The sequence below is a fragment of the Oncorhynchus gorbuscha genome, unplaced genomic scaffold (genome assembly GCF_021184085.1).
Source record: "Oncorhynchus gorbuscha isolate QuinsamMale2020 ecotype Even-year unplaced genomic scaffold, OgorEven_v1.0 Un_scaffold_7277, whole genome shotgun sequence".
Lineage (NCBI taxonomy): Eukaryota > Metazoa > Chordata > Actinopteri > Salmoniformes > Salmonidae > Oncorhynchus > Oncorhynchus gorbuscha.
Window position 1 is genome coordinate 711 of NW_025750696.1, and position 17389 is coordinate 18099.

Genomic DNA, 17389 nt, shown 5'->3' on the forward strand with positions numbered 1-17389 from the left:
AGTACAGTAGAGTACAGTAGAGTACAGTATAACAGTAGAGTACAGTAGAGTACAGTAGAGTACAGTATAACAGTAGAGTACAGTATAACAGTAGAGTACAGTATAACAGTAGAGTACAGTATAACAGTAGAGTATAAGTAGAGTACAGTAGAGTACAGTATAACAGTAGAGTACAGTATAACAGTAGAGTACAGTAGAGTACAGTAGATTACAGTAGTAGAGTACAGTAGAGTACAGTAGAGTACAGTAGAGTACAGTAGAGTACAGTATAACAGTAGTAGTACAGTATAACAGTATATACAGTAGAGAGTACAGTAGATATACAGTAGTAGAGTACAGTAGAGTACAGTAGAGTACAGTAGAGTACAGTAGAGTACAGTATAACAGTAGAGTACAGTATAACAGTAGAGTACAGTAGAGTACAGTAGAGTACAGTATAACAGTAGAGTACAGTATAACAGTAGAGTACAGTATAACAGTAGAGTACAGTATAACAGTAGAGTGACAGTGAGTACAGTATAACAACAGAGTAGAGTACAGTATAACAGTAGACACAGTATATCAAGTAGAGTACAGTAACAGTAGAGTATAACAGTAGAGAGTACAGTAGAGTACAGTAGAGTACAGTAGAGTACAGTATAACAGTAGAGTACAGTAGAGTACAGTAGAGTACAGTATAACAGTACAGAGTACAGTATAACAGTAGAGTACAGTATAACAGTAGAGTACAGTATAACAGTAGAGTACAGTAAGTAGAGTACAGTAGAGTACAGTATAACAGTAGAGTACAGTAGAGTACAGTAGAGTACAGTATAACAGTACAGTAGTACAGTAGAGTACAGTACAGTAGAGTACAGTATAACAGTAGAGTACAGTATAACAGTAGAGTACAGTAGAGTACAGTATAACAGTAGAGTACAGTATAACAGTAGAGTACAGTAGTAGAGTACAGTAGAGTACAGTATAACAGTAGAGTACAGTATAACAGTAGAGTACAGTATAACAGTAGAGTACAGTAGAGTACAGTAGAGTACAGTATAACAGTAGAGTACAGTATAACAGTAGAGTACAGTAGAGTACAGTATAACAGTAGAGTACAGTATAACAGTAGAGTACAGTAGAGTACAGTAGAGTACAGTAACAGTAGAGTACAGTATAACAGTAGAGTACAGTAGAGTACAGTAGAGTACAGTAGAGTACAGTATAACAGTAGAGTACAGTATAACAGTAGAGTACAGTATAACAGTAGAGTACAGTAGAGTACAGTATAACAGTAGAGTACAGTAGAACAGTAGAGTACAGTATAATAACAGTAGAGTACAGTAGAGTACAGTATAACAGTAGAGTACAGTAGAGTACAGTAGAGTACAGTAGAGTACAGTATAACAGTAGAGTACAGTAGAACAGTAGAGTACAGTATAACAGTAGAGTACAGTATAACAGTAGAGTACAGTAGAGTACAGTAGAGTACAGTACAGTATAACAGTAGAGTAACAGTATAACAGTAGAGTACAGTATAACAGTAGAGTACAGTATAACAGTAGAGTACAGTAGATATACAGTAGATTACAGTAGAGTACAGTAGATTACAGTATAACAGTAGAGTACAGTATAACAGTAGGTGAGGTGTGCATTCTCTGCCATCACATCAGCAGCCAGATCAAAATACTGAGACAGAGACAGAGTATAGTAGATATACAGTAGTAGAGTACAGTAGAGTACAGTAGAGTACAGTAGAGTACAGTATAACAGTAGAGTACAGTATAACAGTAGAGTACAGTATAACAGTAGAGTACAGTATAACAGTAGAGTACAGTATAACAGTAGAGTACAGTAGATATACAGTAGATTACAGTATAACAGTAGAGTACAGTATAACAGTAGAGTACAGTATAACAGTAGAGTACAGTAGAGTACAGTATAACAGTAGAGTACAGTATAACAGTAGAGTACAGTAGAGTACAGTATAACAGTAGAGTACAGTATAACAGTAGAGTACAGTATAACAGTAGAGTACAGTAGAGTACAGTAGAGTACAGTATAACAGTAGAGTACAGTATAACAGTAGAGTACAGTATAACAGTAGAGTACAGTATAACAGTAGAGTACAGTAGAGTACAGTAGAGTACAGTATAACAGTAGAGTACAGTATAACAGTAGAGTACAGTATAACAGTAGAGTACAGTATAACAGTAGAGTACAGTATAACAGTAGAGTACAGTATAACAGTAGAGTACAGTATAACAGTAGAGTACAGTAGAGTACAGTAGAGTACAGTATAACAGAGTACAGTATAACAGTAGAGTACAGTATAACAGTAGAGTACAGTATAACAGTAGAGTACAGTATAACAGTAGAGTATAACAGTATAACAGTAGATACACAGTATAACAGTAGAGTACAGTATAACAGTAGAGTACAGTAGAGTACAGTAGAGTACAGTATAACAGTAGAGTACAGTATAACAGTAGAGTACAGTATAACAGTAGAGTACAGTATAACAGTAGAGTACAGTATAACAGTAGAGTACAGTAGAGTACAGTAGATATACAGTAGAGTACAGTAGATATACAGTAGAGTACAGTAGATATACAGTAGAGTACAGTATAACAGTAGAGTACAGTATAACAGTAGGTGAGGTGTGCATTCTCTGCCATCACATCAGCAGCCAGATCAAAATACTGAGACAGAGACAGAGAGTATAGTAGATATACAGTAGTAGAGTACAGTAGATATACAGTAGAGTACAGTAGATATACAGTAGAGTACAGTATAACAGTAGAGTACAGTATAACAGTAGGTGAGGTGTGCATTCTCTGCCATCACATCAGCAGCCAGATCAAAATACTGAGACAGAGAGAGAGAGTATAGTAGATATACAGTAGTAGAGTACAGTAGATATACAGTAGAGTACAGTATAACAGTAGAGTACAGTATAACAGTAGGTGAGGTGTGCATTCTCTGCCATCACATCAGCAGCCAGATCAAAATACTGAGACAGAGACAGAGAGTATTGTAGATATACAGTAGTAGAGTACAGTAGATATACAGTAGAGTACAGTAGATATACAGTAGAGTACAGTATAACAGTAGAGTACAGTATAACAGTAGGTGAGGTGTGCATTCTCTGCCATCACATCAGCAGCCAGATCAAAATACTGAGACAGAGACAGAGAGTATTGTAGATATACAGTAGAGTACAGTAGATTACAGTATAACAGTAGAGTACAGTATAACAGTAGGTGAGGTGTGCATTCTCTGCCATCACATCAGCAGCCAGATCAAAATACTGAGACAGAGACAGAGTATAGTAGATATACAGTAGTAGAGTACAGTAGATATACAGTAGAGTACAGTAGATATACAGTAGATTACAGTATAACAGTAGAGTACAGTATAACAGTAGGTGAGGTGTGCATTCTCTGCCATCACATCAGCAGCCAGATCAAAATACTGAGACAGAGACAGAGTATAGTAGATATACAGTAGTAGAGTACAGTAGATATACAGTAGAGTACAGTAGATATACAGTAGAGTACAGTATAACAGTAGAGTACAGTATAACAGTAGGTGAGGTGTGCATTCTCTGCCATCACATCAGCAGCCAGATCAAAATACTGAGACAGAGACAGAGTATAGTAGATATACAGTAGTAGAATACAGTAGAGTACATTAGAGTACAGTATAACAGTAGAGTACAGTATAACAGTATAATATATTAGACTACAGTATAATATAGTAGAGTACAGTATAATAGTATAATAGAGTACAGTACAGTATAATAGTATAATATAGTAGAGTGCAGTAGAGTATAGTATAATATAGTAGAGTACAGTATAACAGTATAATATATTAGACTACAGTATAATATAGTAGAGTACAGTATAATAGTATAATATATTAGACTACAGTATAATAGCATAATATAGTAGAGTACAGTATAGTATAATAGAGTAGAGATAGTATACTAGTATAATATAGTAGAGTACAGTATAATAGTATAATATATTAGACTACAGTATAATATAATATAGTAGAGTACAGTATAATAGTATAATATATTAGACTACAGTATAATAGTATAATATAGTAGAGTGCAGTAGAGTATAGTATAATATAGTAGAGTACAGTATAATAGTATAATATAGTAGAGTACAGTAGAGTATAGTATAATATAGTAGAGTACAGTATAATAGTATAATAGAGTAGAGATAGTATACTAGTATAATATAGTAGAGTACAGTATAATAGTATAATATAGTAGTGTACAGTAGAGTATAGTATACAAAGCAGATTACAGTATAATAGTATAATATAGTAGAGTACAGTAGAGTATAGTATAATTAAGTAAAGTACAGTATAATAGTATAATAGTATAATATAGCAGAATACAGTATAATAGTATAATAGAGTAGAGTACAGTATACTAGTATAATATAGTAGAGTACAGTATAATAGTATAATAGAGTAGAGGTAGTATACTAGTATAATATAGTAGAGTACAGTAGAGTATAGTATAATATAGTAGAGCACAGTAGAGTATAGTATAATATAGTAGAGTACAGTAGAGTATAGTATAATATGGTAGAGTATAGTATAGTAGAGTACAGTAGAGTGTAGTATAATATAGTAGAGTACAGTAGAGTATAGTATAATATAGTAGAGTACAGTATAATAGTACAATAGAGTAGAGTACAGTATAATAGTATAATAGAGTAGAGTACAGTAGAGTATAGTATAATAGAGTAGAGTGCAGTAGAGTATAGTATAATATAGTAGAGTAGAGTATAATAGTATAATAGAGAAGAGTACAGTATAGTATAATATAGTAGAGTACAGTATAATAGAGTAGAGTATAGTAGAGTATAGTATAATATAGTAGAGTACAGTATAATAGTATAATAGAGTAGAGTACAGTATAGTATAATATAGTAGAGTACTGTATAATAGAGTAGAGTACAGTAGAGTATAGTATAATATAGTAGAGTACTGTATAATAGTATAATAGAGTAGAGTGCAGTAGAGTATAGTATAATAGAGTAGAGTGCAGTAGAGTATAGTATAATAGAGTAGAGTACAGTAGAGTATAGTATAATAGAGTAGAGTGCAGTAGAGTATAGTATAATATAGTAGAGTACTGTATAATAGTATAATATACTATAGTACTGTAGAATAACCTACCTCATATTTGCAGTATAGTATAATATAGTACTGTATAATAGTATAATAGAGTACAGTAGAGTATAGTATAATATAGTAGAATACCCTACCTCATATTTGCAGTATAGTATAATATAGTACTATATAATAGTATAATAGAGTAGAGTACAGTAGAGTATAGTATAATATAGTAGAATACCCTACCTCATATTTGCAGTATAGTATAATATAGTACTGTATAATAGTATAATAGAGTACAGTAGAGTATAGTATAATATAGTACTGTATAATAGTATAATTTGCAGAGTATAGTATAATATAGTACTGTATAATAGTATAATAGAGTAGAGTATAGTATAATATAGTACTGTATAATAGTATAATAGAGTAGAGTATAGTATAATATAGTACTGTATAATAGTATAATAGAGTACAGTAGAGTATAGTATAATATAGTAGAATACCCTACCTCATATTTGCAGTATAGTATAATATAGTACTGTATAATAGTATAATAGAGTAGAGTACAGTAGAGTATAGTATAATATAGTACTGTATAATAGTATAATAGAGTAGAGTACAGTAGAGTATAATATAGTAGAATACCCTACCTCATATTTGCAGTATAGTATAATATAGTACTGTATAATAGTATAATAGAGTAGAGTAGAATATAGTATAATATAGTAGAATACCCTACCTCATATTTGCAGTATAGTATAATATAGTACTGTATAATAGTATAATAGGGTACAGTAGAGTATAGTATAATATAGTAGAATACCCTACCTCATATTTGCAGTATAGTATAATATAGTACTGTATAATAGTATAATAAAGTAGAGTACAGTAGAGTATAATATAGTAGAATACCCTACCTCATATTTGCAGTATAGTATAATATAGTACTGTATAATAGTATAATAGAGTAGAGTACAGTAGAGTATAATATAGTAGAATACCCTACCTCATATTTGCAGTATAGTATAATATAGTACTGTATAATAGTATAATAGAGTAGAGTACAGTAGAGTATAATATAGTAGAATACCCTACCTCATATTTGCAGTATAGTAGCAGCAGGTTTCCGAAGGTGACCGGGGGGAAGGGGATCTGCTGCAGGAGGAAGGCCAGTTTCTCAAAACCCTCCGATGGCTTCTTATTCATGTTCATCAGGGCCTGGTTGTGGAGTGTCACTGGATCCAGCTCCTACAAGACAACAGACATGTGGAAATAACTATTTGTTCTTTAACTAACTTGCCTAGTTAAATACAGGATCAAATAAAACCAATTTAAATGGATATTTCATTGTCCATTGGTTAGAAGGAGAATGTCTACACACACACACACACACACACACACACACACACACACACACACACACACACACACACACACACACACACACACACACACACACACACACACACACACACACACACACACACACACACACACACACAACAGCTTTCTGTCTGACAGAGTGCTCCTGGTCCCCTGATCCCCAAACCCCCGAGCTGACAAGGTACAAATCTGTCGTTCTGCCCCTGAACAGGCAGTTAACCCACTGTTCCCAGAATATGTTCTTAACTGACTTGCCTGGTTAAATAAAGGTAAAATAAAAAATAAAAATAATAGATGGTCACTAGAGGGCAGCACCCACTGAGCCACAGATAGAGATGTACCTTACAGCATTCACTGTCTCCAACCTACATGAGTGGTAAGGGCTGACACACACACACACACACACACACACACACACACACACACACACACACACACACACACACACACACACACACACACACACACACACACACACACACACACACACACACACACACACACACACACACACACACACACACAGTACCTCCTCTGATCTGGGAGGCATGTCAGTCAAGGCCTCCTGAGCTGCATCGCCTGCAAACAGACAGACAGACAGACAGACAGACAGACAGACAGACAGACAGACAGACAGACAGACAGACAGACAGACAGACAGACAGACAGACAGACAGTAAAAAAAGTAAAAAATAGATAAGTTTTAAAAAATTGAAATAAAAGTAACAAGAAATTAAAGAGCAGCAGTAAAATAACAATAGCGAGGCTATATAATGTGCGGGGGCACCGGTTAGTCGAGGTAATTGAGGTGATATGTACATGTAGGTAGAGTTAAAGTGACTACGCATAGATTATAAACAGAGAGTACCAGCCTGGTATACTATGAGAACGGACAGTTTTTCAGCTGGTAATTTCTGACAGCCTGGTCACAGTACACCCCCTGGACAGAATGCTAGTCTATCACAGTACACCCCCTGGACAGAATGCTAGTCTATCACAGTACACCCCCTGGACAGAATGCTAGTCTATCACAGTACACCCCCTGGACAGAATGCTAGTCTATCACAGTACACCCCCTGGACAGAATGCTAGTCTATCACAGTACACCCCCTGGACAGAATGCTAGTCTATCACAGTACACCCCCTGGACAGAATGCTAGTCTATCACAGTACACCCCCTGGACAGAATGCTAGTCTATCACAGTACACACCCTGGACAGAATGCTAGTCTATCACAGTACACCCCCTGGACAGAATGCTAGTCTATCACAGTACACACCCTGGACAGAATGATAGTCTATCACAGTACACCCCCTGGACAGTACACCCTCTTAATGCTGAGAGTCAAGCAGAAAGTCAACCAGGTCCCATTTTTACAGTTTTTGTTACGACTCGGCCGGGGATTGAACTCCCAACCCTCCAATCTCAGGGCGGATACTCTAACCACAAGGCTGCTGAATGTACTCACAGTTTTTGAGCTGGTATTCTATAGCAGCCTTGAGGTTGAATCCTTCTATGAGGGCGGTCTCATGTAGGATCAGGGTGTTCCCAACACTCCTCACGTCAATGCCCTCTGTCGTCATGCCAACGCTCAGCTCTGGACGACGAGAACACGCACAGCACAGAGAGACACAGGATGGTCAGGGGAAAACATGGATGAGAAGGAGGGTCACTAAGGGAAAACCCCAACAGAGTGATCAGGTATCTAACCAAACAGGTGTGCTGTCATTTTAAAGCCGACCTGGATGTTCTCTGATCCCTCTCTCGATGATCTCTCCCATGAAGTTGAGGGCCTGACCATACTGTTTCATACTGTAGTAGCACAGACCTATGTTGTAGGACAGTTCTGAGACAGGAGGGAGGAGAGAGAGGCAGGGAGAGGAGGAGGGAATTAGGGTTTGAGGGAGATAGGGAGGGGGGAGAGGAGAGAGAGGGAGGGAGAGGAGGAGAGAATTAGGGGGAGAGGAGAGAGAGGGAGAGAGGAGGTGAGAATTAGAGGGGAGAGGAGAGAGGGAGGGAGAGGAGGAGAGAATTAGGGGAGAGAAGAGAGAGGGAGGGAGAGGAGGAGAGAATTAGGGGGAGAGGAGAGAGAGGGAGGGAGGGAGAGGAGGAGAGAATTAGGGGGAGAGGAGAGAGGGAGGGAGAGGAGGAGAGAATTAGGGGGAGAGGAGAGAGAGGGAGAGAGAGGAGGTGAGAATTAGAGGGGAGAGGAGAGAGGGAGGGAGAGGAGGAGAGAATTAGGGGGAGGAGGAGAGAGAGGGACGGAGGGAGAGGAGGATAGAATGCAAGAGACTTTAGGGGAGCGGAGAGAGAGGGAGGAAGAGGAGGAGAGAATTAGGGGTGAGAGGAGAGAGAGGGAGGGAAAGGAGGAGAGAATTAGGGGAGAGGAGAGAGAGAGGGAGGGAGAGGAGGAGAGAATTAGGGGGAAGAAGAGAGAGATTCAGCAAATGCAAGAGACTTTTAGGACAGGCAAAAGGTTAGACGTTTTCCTCTGTGTGCATGCAGTTACCTGGTTGGTAGCCCAGCACCTGCATGGCAGACATGAACTTCTTGCAAGCCTCCTCGTAACTCCCCCTCCTTGTAGAGTAGACAGCCCATGTCCACGTTCATAGTCTGGGTCGTCCTGGGGAAGCTGCTCTACCAGTGTCTGACAGGGAGAGGGTTCATAAAGGGCTTATAAGAGGTCATAAAGGGTTATAGGGAGTCATAAGGGCATATTAGTTGAGGACATTTGTTATAAGGGGTCACAAGGGTTTCTAAATGGATCAAAAACACTAACTAAGCAGTTATAAGAGGTTATATTAGGTTCTCCTGACCTCATGACATACAGTAACTACCAGGTTATATTAGGTTCTCCTGACCTCATGACATACAGTAACTACCAGGTTATATTAGGTTCTCCTGACCTCATGACATACAGTAACTACCAGGTTATATTAGGTTCTCCTGACATACAGTAACTACCAGGTTATATTAGGTTCTCCTGACATACAGTAACTACCAGGTTATATTAGGTTCTCCTGACCTCATGACATAGAGTAACTACCAGGTTATATTAGGTTCTCCTGACCTCATGACATACAGTAACTACCAGGTTATATTAGGTTCTCCTGACCTCATGACATTAGGTTCTCCTGACCTCAAGTAACCAGGTTATATTAGGTTCTCCTGATCTCATGACATACAGTAACTACCAGGTTATATTAGGTTCTCCTGACCTCATGACATACAGTAACTACCAGGTTATATTAGGTTCTCCTGATCTCATGACATACAGTAACTACCAGGTTATATTAGGTTCTCCTGACCTCATGACATACAGTAACTACCAGGTTATATTAGGTTCTCCTGACCTCATGACATACAGTAACTACCAGGTTATATTAGGTTCTCCTGACCTCATGACATACAGTAACTACCAGGTTATATTAGGTTCTCCTGATCTCATGACATACAGTAACTACCAGGTTATATTAGGTTCTCCTGACATACAGTAACTACCAGGTTATATTAGGTTCTCCTGACCTCATGACATACAGTAACTACCAGGTTATATTAGGTTCTCCTGATCTCATGACATACAGTAACTACCAGGTTATATTAGGTTCTCCTGACATACAGTAACTACCAGGTTATATTAGGTTCTCCTGACCTCATGACATACAGTAACTAACTACCAGGTTATATTAGGTTCTCCTGACCTCATGACATACAGTAACTACCAGGTTATATTAGGTTCTCCTGACCTCATGACATACAGTAACTACCAGGTTATATTAGGTTCTCCTGATCTCATGACATACAGTAACTACCAGGTTATATTAGGTTCTCCTGACATACAGTAACTACCAGGTTATATTAGGTTCTCCTGACCTCATGACATACAGTAACTACCAGGTTATATTAGGTTCTCCTGATCTCATGACATACAGTAACTACCAGGTTATATTAGGTTCTCCTGATCTCATGACATACAGTAACTACCAGGTTATATTAGGTTCTCCTGACATACAGTAACTACCAGGTTATATTAGGTTCTCCTGACCTCATGACATACAGTAACTAACTACCAGGTTATATTAGGTTCTCCTGACCTCATGACATACAGTAACTACCAGGTACATGATTCTGGTCTTTAGTTCTGGTTCTAGTTCCAGTTCTGGTTTAGTTATGTTCTAGTTCTGGTTAAGGTATGGTTCTAGTTAAGTTCTGTTCAATTTCTAGTTAAGTTATGGTTCTAGTTCTGGTTTAGTTCTGGTTCTAGTTCTGGTTCTAGTCAATGGTTCTAGTCAATGGCTCTAGTCATAGGTCTAGTCATAGGTCTAGTCATAGGTCTAGTTCAGGTTCTAGTCATGGTTTTAGTCATGGTTCTAGTCATGGTTCAATTGATGTTCTAGTCATGGTTCTAGTTCTAGTCATTGTTCTAGTTCAGGTTCAAGTCATGGTTCTAGTTCTGGTTCTAGTCATGGTTCAATTGATGTTCTAGTCATGGTTCTAGTTCTAGTTCAGGTTCTAGTTCTGGTTCTAGTCATGGTTCTAGATCTATTCATGGTTCTAGTCATGGTTCTAGTTCTGGTGCTAATTATGGTTCTAGTTATGGCCAAGTCCAGTATATGTCCAATACTAGTCTCTACTAACCTTCGCTCCAGAGTACTCCTCTTCTCCGTATTTGATGGATGCCTGCAGTTTGATCATCTGTGGGAGAGATGGACAGAACATGGGTCAGAAGAGAGAATATGGTTGAAGAACAGAATTATATCTCAGGGTGGTAAGATAACTCTACCTGGTAGTAAACATTATAACTCTACCTGGTAGTAAACATTATAACTCTACCTGGTAGTAAACATTATAACTCTGCCTGGTAGTAAACATTATAACTCTACCTGGTAGTAAACATTATAACTCTACCTGGTAGTAAACATTATAACTCTACCTGGTAGTAAACATTATAACTCTACCTGGTAGTAAACATTATAACTCTACCTGGTAGTAAACATTATAACTCTACCTGGTGGGGCTGGTAGTAAACATTATGACTCTACCTGGTAGTAAACATTATAACTCTACCTGGTAGTAAACATTATAACTCTACCTGGTAGTAAACATTATAACTCTACCTGGTAGTAAACATTATAACTCTACCTGGTAGTAAACATTATAACTCTACCTGGTGGGGCTGGTAGTAAACATTATGACTCTACCTGGTAGTAAACATTATAACTCTACCTGGTAGTAAACATTATAACTCTACCTGGTAGTAAACATTATAACTCTACCTGGTGGGGCTGGTAGTAAACATTATGACTCTACCTGGTAGTAAACATTATAACTCTACCTGGTAGTAAACATTATAACTCTACCTGGTAGTAAACATTATAACTCTACCTGGTAGTAAACATTATAACTCTACCTGGTAGTAAACATTATAACTCTACCTGGTAGTAAACATTATAACTCTACCTGGTAGTAAACATTATAACTCTACCTGGTAGTAAACATTATAACTCTACCTGGTAGTAAACATTATAACTCTACCTGGTAGTAAACATTATAACTCTACCTGGTAGTAAACATTATAACTCTACCTGGTGGGGCTGGTAGTAAACATTATGACTCTACCTGGTAGTAAACATTATAACTCTACCTGGTAGTAAACATTATAACTCTACCTGGTAGTAAACATTATAACTCTACCTGGTAGTAAACATTATAACTCTACCTGGTAGTAAACATTATAACTCTGCCTGGTAGTAAACATTATAACTCTACCTGGATGTAAACATTATAACTCTACCTGGTAGTAAACATTATAACTCTACCTGGTAGTAAACATTATAACTCTACCTGGTAGTAAACATTATAACTCTACCTGGTGGGGCTGGTAGTAAACATTATGACTCTACCTGGTAGTAAACATTATAACTCTACCTGGTAGTAAACATTATAACTCTACCTGGTAGTAAACATTATAACTCTACCTGGTAGTAAACATTATAACTCTACCTGGTAGTAAACATTATAACTCTGCCTGGTAGTAAACATTATAACTCTATCTGGTAGTAAACATTATAACTCTACCTGGTAGTAAACATTATAACTCTACCTGGTAGTAAACATTATAACTCTACCTGGTAGTAAACATTATGACTCTACCTGGTAGTAAACATTATGACTCTACCTGGTAGTAAACATTATAACTCTACCTGGAAGTAAACATTATGACTCTATCTGGTAGTAAACATTATAACTCTACCTGGTAGTAAACATTATAACTCTACCTGGTAGTAAACATTATGACTAGTAAACATTATAACTCTAGTAAACCTGGTAGTAAACATTATAACTCTACCTGGTAGTAAACATTATAACTCTACCTGGTAGTAAACATTATAACTCTACCTGGTAGTAAACATTATGACTCTATCTTTTAGTAAACATTATAACTCTACCTGGTAGTAAACATTATAACTCTACCTGGTAGTAAACATTATAACTCTACCTGGTGGGGCAGGAGAGGTTCCGGATCAAAACAGTCCAAAACTGAGAGGTTCTGGGTCCTGTTGTGGCAGGATCCGGCTCAAATGAAGCACTGATTCTACCTCTACCTTGGTATTATAACTTGATGTAGGAAGTGTACCTTGGTGTGGCTGGTAGGGTTGTCCAATAGAAAGGTAGCCTTCATGGCCTCGGGTAGGCACAGGCCCCGTACAGAGACTGGGCGTAATACAGCCTGTACTCCTCCACCTCGGGGTGTAGCTGGGTCAGCTGCTCATAGCACTCTGCTGCGTTGGTGAAGTCCTGCATGTGGTAGTAGCAGTAGCCTAGCAGAGACAGGGCTGCCCGTGACTGGGAGGAGGAGGAGAAGGTAGAGGAGGAGGAGAATAAGAAGATTACGGACTCCATTCAATCCATATCGCCCAAGTTCAGCACTATATGGCGATTGACATTTAAAGGTAATGTTCCCGCATTCCATGAGATTGCAGTCACGGTAAACGCTGCATATATTGTCTATAGGTAATTGAAAATTACCTTTAAAATTTAAAGAACGCTATAGCGATTAACTTTGCAGATACGGATTGAATCGAGCCCTAGATGTATTGTCCAATGAAATAGTCTGAGGGACAGTCTGTTTGTGCTATCATCACAAGCTATCATGACAAGTTACTCATTAGCAAGCTAAACATTGGCTTGCCGGTGACAGCAATGGAGTTGGCAATAGCACAAACTGGGAGCAGGCTATAGAAGGAGACGATAGATCTGGGACCAGGCTATAGAAGGAGACAACAGATCTGAGACCAGGCTATAGAAGGAGACAACAGATCTGAGACCAGGCTATAGAAGGAGACAACAGATCTGAGACCAGGCTATAGAAGGAGACAACAGATCTGAGACCAGGCTATAGGAGACAACAGACCTGGGACCAGGTTATAGAAGGAGACAACAGATCTGAGACCAGGCTATAGAAGGAGACAACAGATCTGAGACCAGGCTATAGAAGGAGACAACAGACCTGGGACCAGGCTATAGAAGGAGAAAACAGATCTGGGACCAGGCTATAGGAGACAACAGACCTGGGACCAGACTATAGAAGGAGAAAACAGATCTGAGACCAGGCTATAGAAGGAGAAAACAGATCTGAGACCAGGCTATAGAAGGAGAAAACAAATCTGGGACCAGGCTATAGAAGGAGACAACAGACCTGGGACCAGGTTATAGAAGGAGACAACAGACCTGGGACCAGGCTATAGAAGGAGACAACAGATCTGAGACCAGGCTATAGAAGGAGAAAACAGATCTGAGACCAGGCTATAGAAGGAGACAACAGACCTGGGACCAGGTTATAGAAGGAGACAACAGACCTGGGACCAGGCTATAGAAGGAGACAACAGATCTGAGACCAGGCTATAGAAGGAGAAAACAGATCTGAGACCAGGCTATAGAAGGAGACAACAGACCTGGGACCAGGCTATAGAAGGAGACAACAGATCTGAGACCAGGCTATAGAAGGAGAAAACAGATCTGAGACCAGGCTATAGAAGGAGAAAACAGATCTGGGACCAGGTTATAGAAGGAGGCAACAGACCTGGGACCAGGCTATAGAAGGAGAAAACAGATCTGAGACCAGGCTATAGAAGGAGACAACAGACCTGGGACCAGGCTATAGAAGGAGAAAACAGATCTGGGACCAGGCTATAGGAGACAACAGACCTGGGACCAGGCTATAGAAGGAGAAAACAGATCTGAGACCAGGCTATAGAAGGAGAAAACAGATCTGGGACCAGGCTATAGAAGGAGACAACAGACCTGGGACCAGGCTATAGAAGGAGAAAACAGATCTGGGACCAGGCTATAGGAGACAACAGACCTGGGACCAGGCTATAGAAGGAGAAAACAGATCTGAGACCAGGCTATAGAAGGAGAAAACAGATCTGTGACCAGGCTATAGAAGGAGACAACAGATCAGGCTATAGAAGGAGAAAACAGATCTGAGACCAGGCTATAGGAGGAGACAACAGATCTGGGAGCAGGCTATAGGAGACAACAGACCTGGGACCAGGCTATAGAAGGAGAAAACAGATCTGAGACCAGGCTATAGAAGGAGACAACAGACCTGGGACCAGGTTATAGAAGGAGACAACAGACCTGGGACCAGGCTATAGAAGGAGACAACAGATCTGAGACCAGGCTATAGAAGGAGAAAACAGATCTGAGACCAGGCTATAGAAGGAGACAACAGACCTGGGACCAGGCTATAGAAGGAGACAACAGATCTGAGACCAGGCTATAGAAGGAGAAAACAGATCTGAGACCAGGCTATAGAAGGAGAAAACAGATCTGGGACCAGGTTATAGAAGGAGGCAACAGACCTGGGACCAGGCTATAGAAGGAGAAAACAGATCTGAGACCAGGCTATAGAAGGAGACAACAGACCTGGGACCAGGCTATAGAAGGAGAAAACAGATCTGGGACCAGGCTATAGGAGACAACAGACCTGGGACCAGGCTATAGAAGGAGAAAACAGATCTGAGACCAGGCTATAGAAGGAGAAAACAGATCTGGGACCAGGCTATAGAAGGAGACAACAGACCTGGGACCAGGCTATAGAAGGAGAAAACAGATCTGGGACCAGGCTATAGGAGACAACAGACCTGGGACCAGGCTATAGAAGGAGAAAACAGATCTGAGACCAGGCTATAGAAGGAGAAAACAGATCTGTGACCAGGCTATAGAAGGAGACAACAGATCAGGCTATAGAAGGAGAAAACAGATCTGAGACCAGGCTATAGGAGGAGACAACAGATCTGGGAGCACACACACACACACACACACACACACACACACACACACACACACACACACACACACACACACACACACACACACACACACACACACACACACACACACACACACACACACACTACCTTCATCTGTTTCTGCAGTTCATTGCTGAGGATGTGGACAGCCTCTCCATACCGCCCATCTTTGATCTATAGGAGAACAGAGTTAGCAGCTAGTTATAAAATAATACATTAGCTATCTAGCTAGCTATGTTGTCACACACTAGGCTATAGCATGAGCCTTGAAATTGAAGGGTCTGTCAGGCTAGCTTAATCAAAGTTAGCTAGCCTGCTATAGCCCCAATTTGTGACATTCGTATTGTGACGTTAGCTAGCTTGAATTCGCTAAATAATCAACATGATAACTTGATAAAATACCACAAGTTAAAATAACCCGTTTCATTATCAGCTAGCTTGCTATCATGGCAAGCGTTGGTATCTATGGTATGTAAACGTTAGCTATGCAAGCGACCAACTTCTCACCATTTTGTAGACAGTGGCGGTGTATTCGCCGTCTTTAATCGTTGTCAGTGTCATGATTTTTTGCCGCTAAATCTACAGTTCTCAAAGGTAAGACTATTTTCACGCGAAAAACGATTTCCGATTTACCAATAATCCCAATTAGTGCACCATGTTTAGGCGTTATTTACTTTTCTACACGTTCAACGCACAGGAAGTGTTACTTAGCAACCGTACAGGAAACGGAAACCCCCGACGTCGAATAACTTTAAAACAACCAATGAGGAGCGTCTGTTATGAGGTATTACCATAGAGATTGACAGAGACCTTTAGTGGCCAAAAGGCTGTTTTAGTATGGGCAGCACCATTGAAGGCTTCCACCATTCTTCTGCCATTTTAAAGTAGTCAAGTGGGTGGGGATTCCTATGGGTTGTAGCACAGACTATTCATTATATTGACCAGAATTTAAAGTGGCTGATCTAACAATGAAAATAAATGTGTTAAAGGCAGTGGGAGGAGGCAAGATCAGGTAGAACCATTCTAGACAATGAGGGCAGATTTGTGTGTGAATAACAGGCACAACTTCGATATAATGTGTTTTTTTCCCCCTCAAAGTTATCTGGATGTCACATGACCCTTTTATGTCAGTACACTCGTAACAACCTAAGCCTTAGGAAACTTATATTCCATCAAATAAACCACACATAAAGATGAGTCCTCTATCTATTTCTGTGTGTAGGACACTTTTCCTGCAAAGAACATTTTCCAATTTTCTAATAAATGGAAAACACCAGTTGATGAGATTTAATGCTGCCCACCCCTTCCGTATCATGACAAGGTATGTTGAGATATATATATATATATATATATAATTAAAAGCTCTATAGAAGTTTTAATACATTATTATTATTATTATTATTATTAGGTTGTGGTGGACTGTCATAATCACTGTAGTTAGTATACAAACTAAAAGTGTGCATACTTCCACCTGGAGGGTGTTGTCTGAACAGGTATAAAGACAAGGTTGGTGATTTACTGCCCCTGAAGGGTGTTGTCTGAACAGGTATAAAGACAAGGTTGGTACT

General features: G+C 39.1%; 1 pseudogene; it reads right to left on the bottom strand.

Annotated features, from left to right (window-relative positions):
- Window positions 1–3557: 3557 nt before the first annotated feature.
- On the bottom strand, window positions 3558–16542 carry LOC124029688 (annotated as a pseudogene).
- Window positions 16543–17389: the final 847 nt, after the last annotated feature.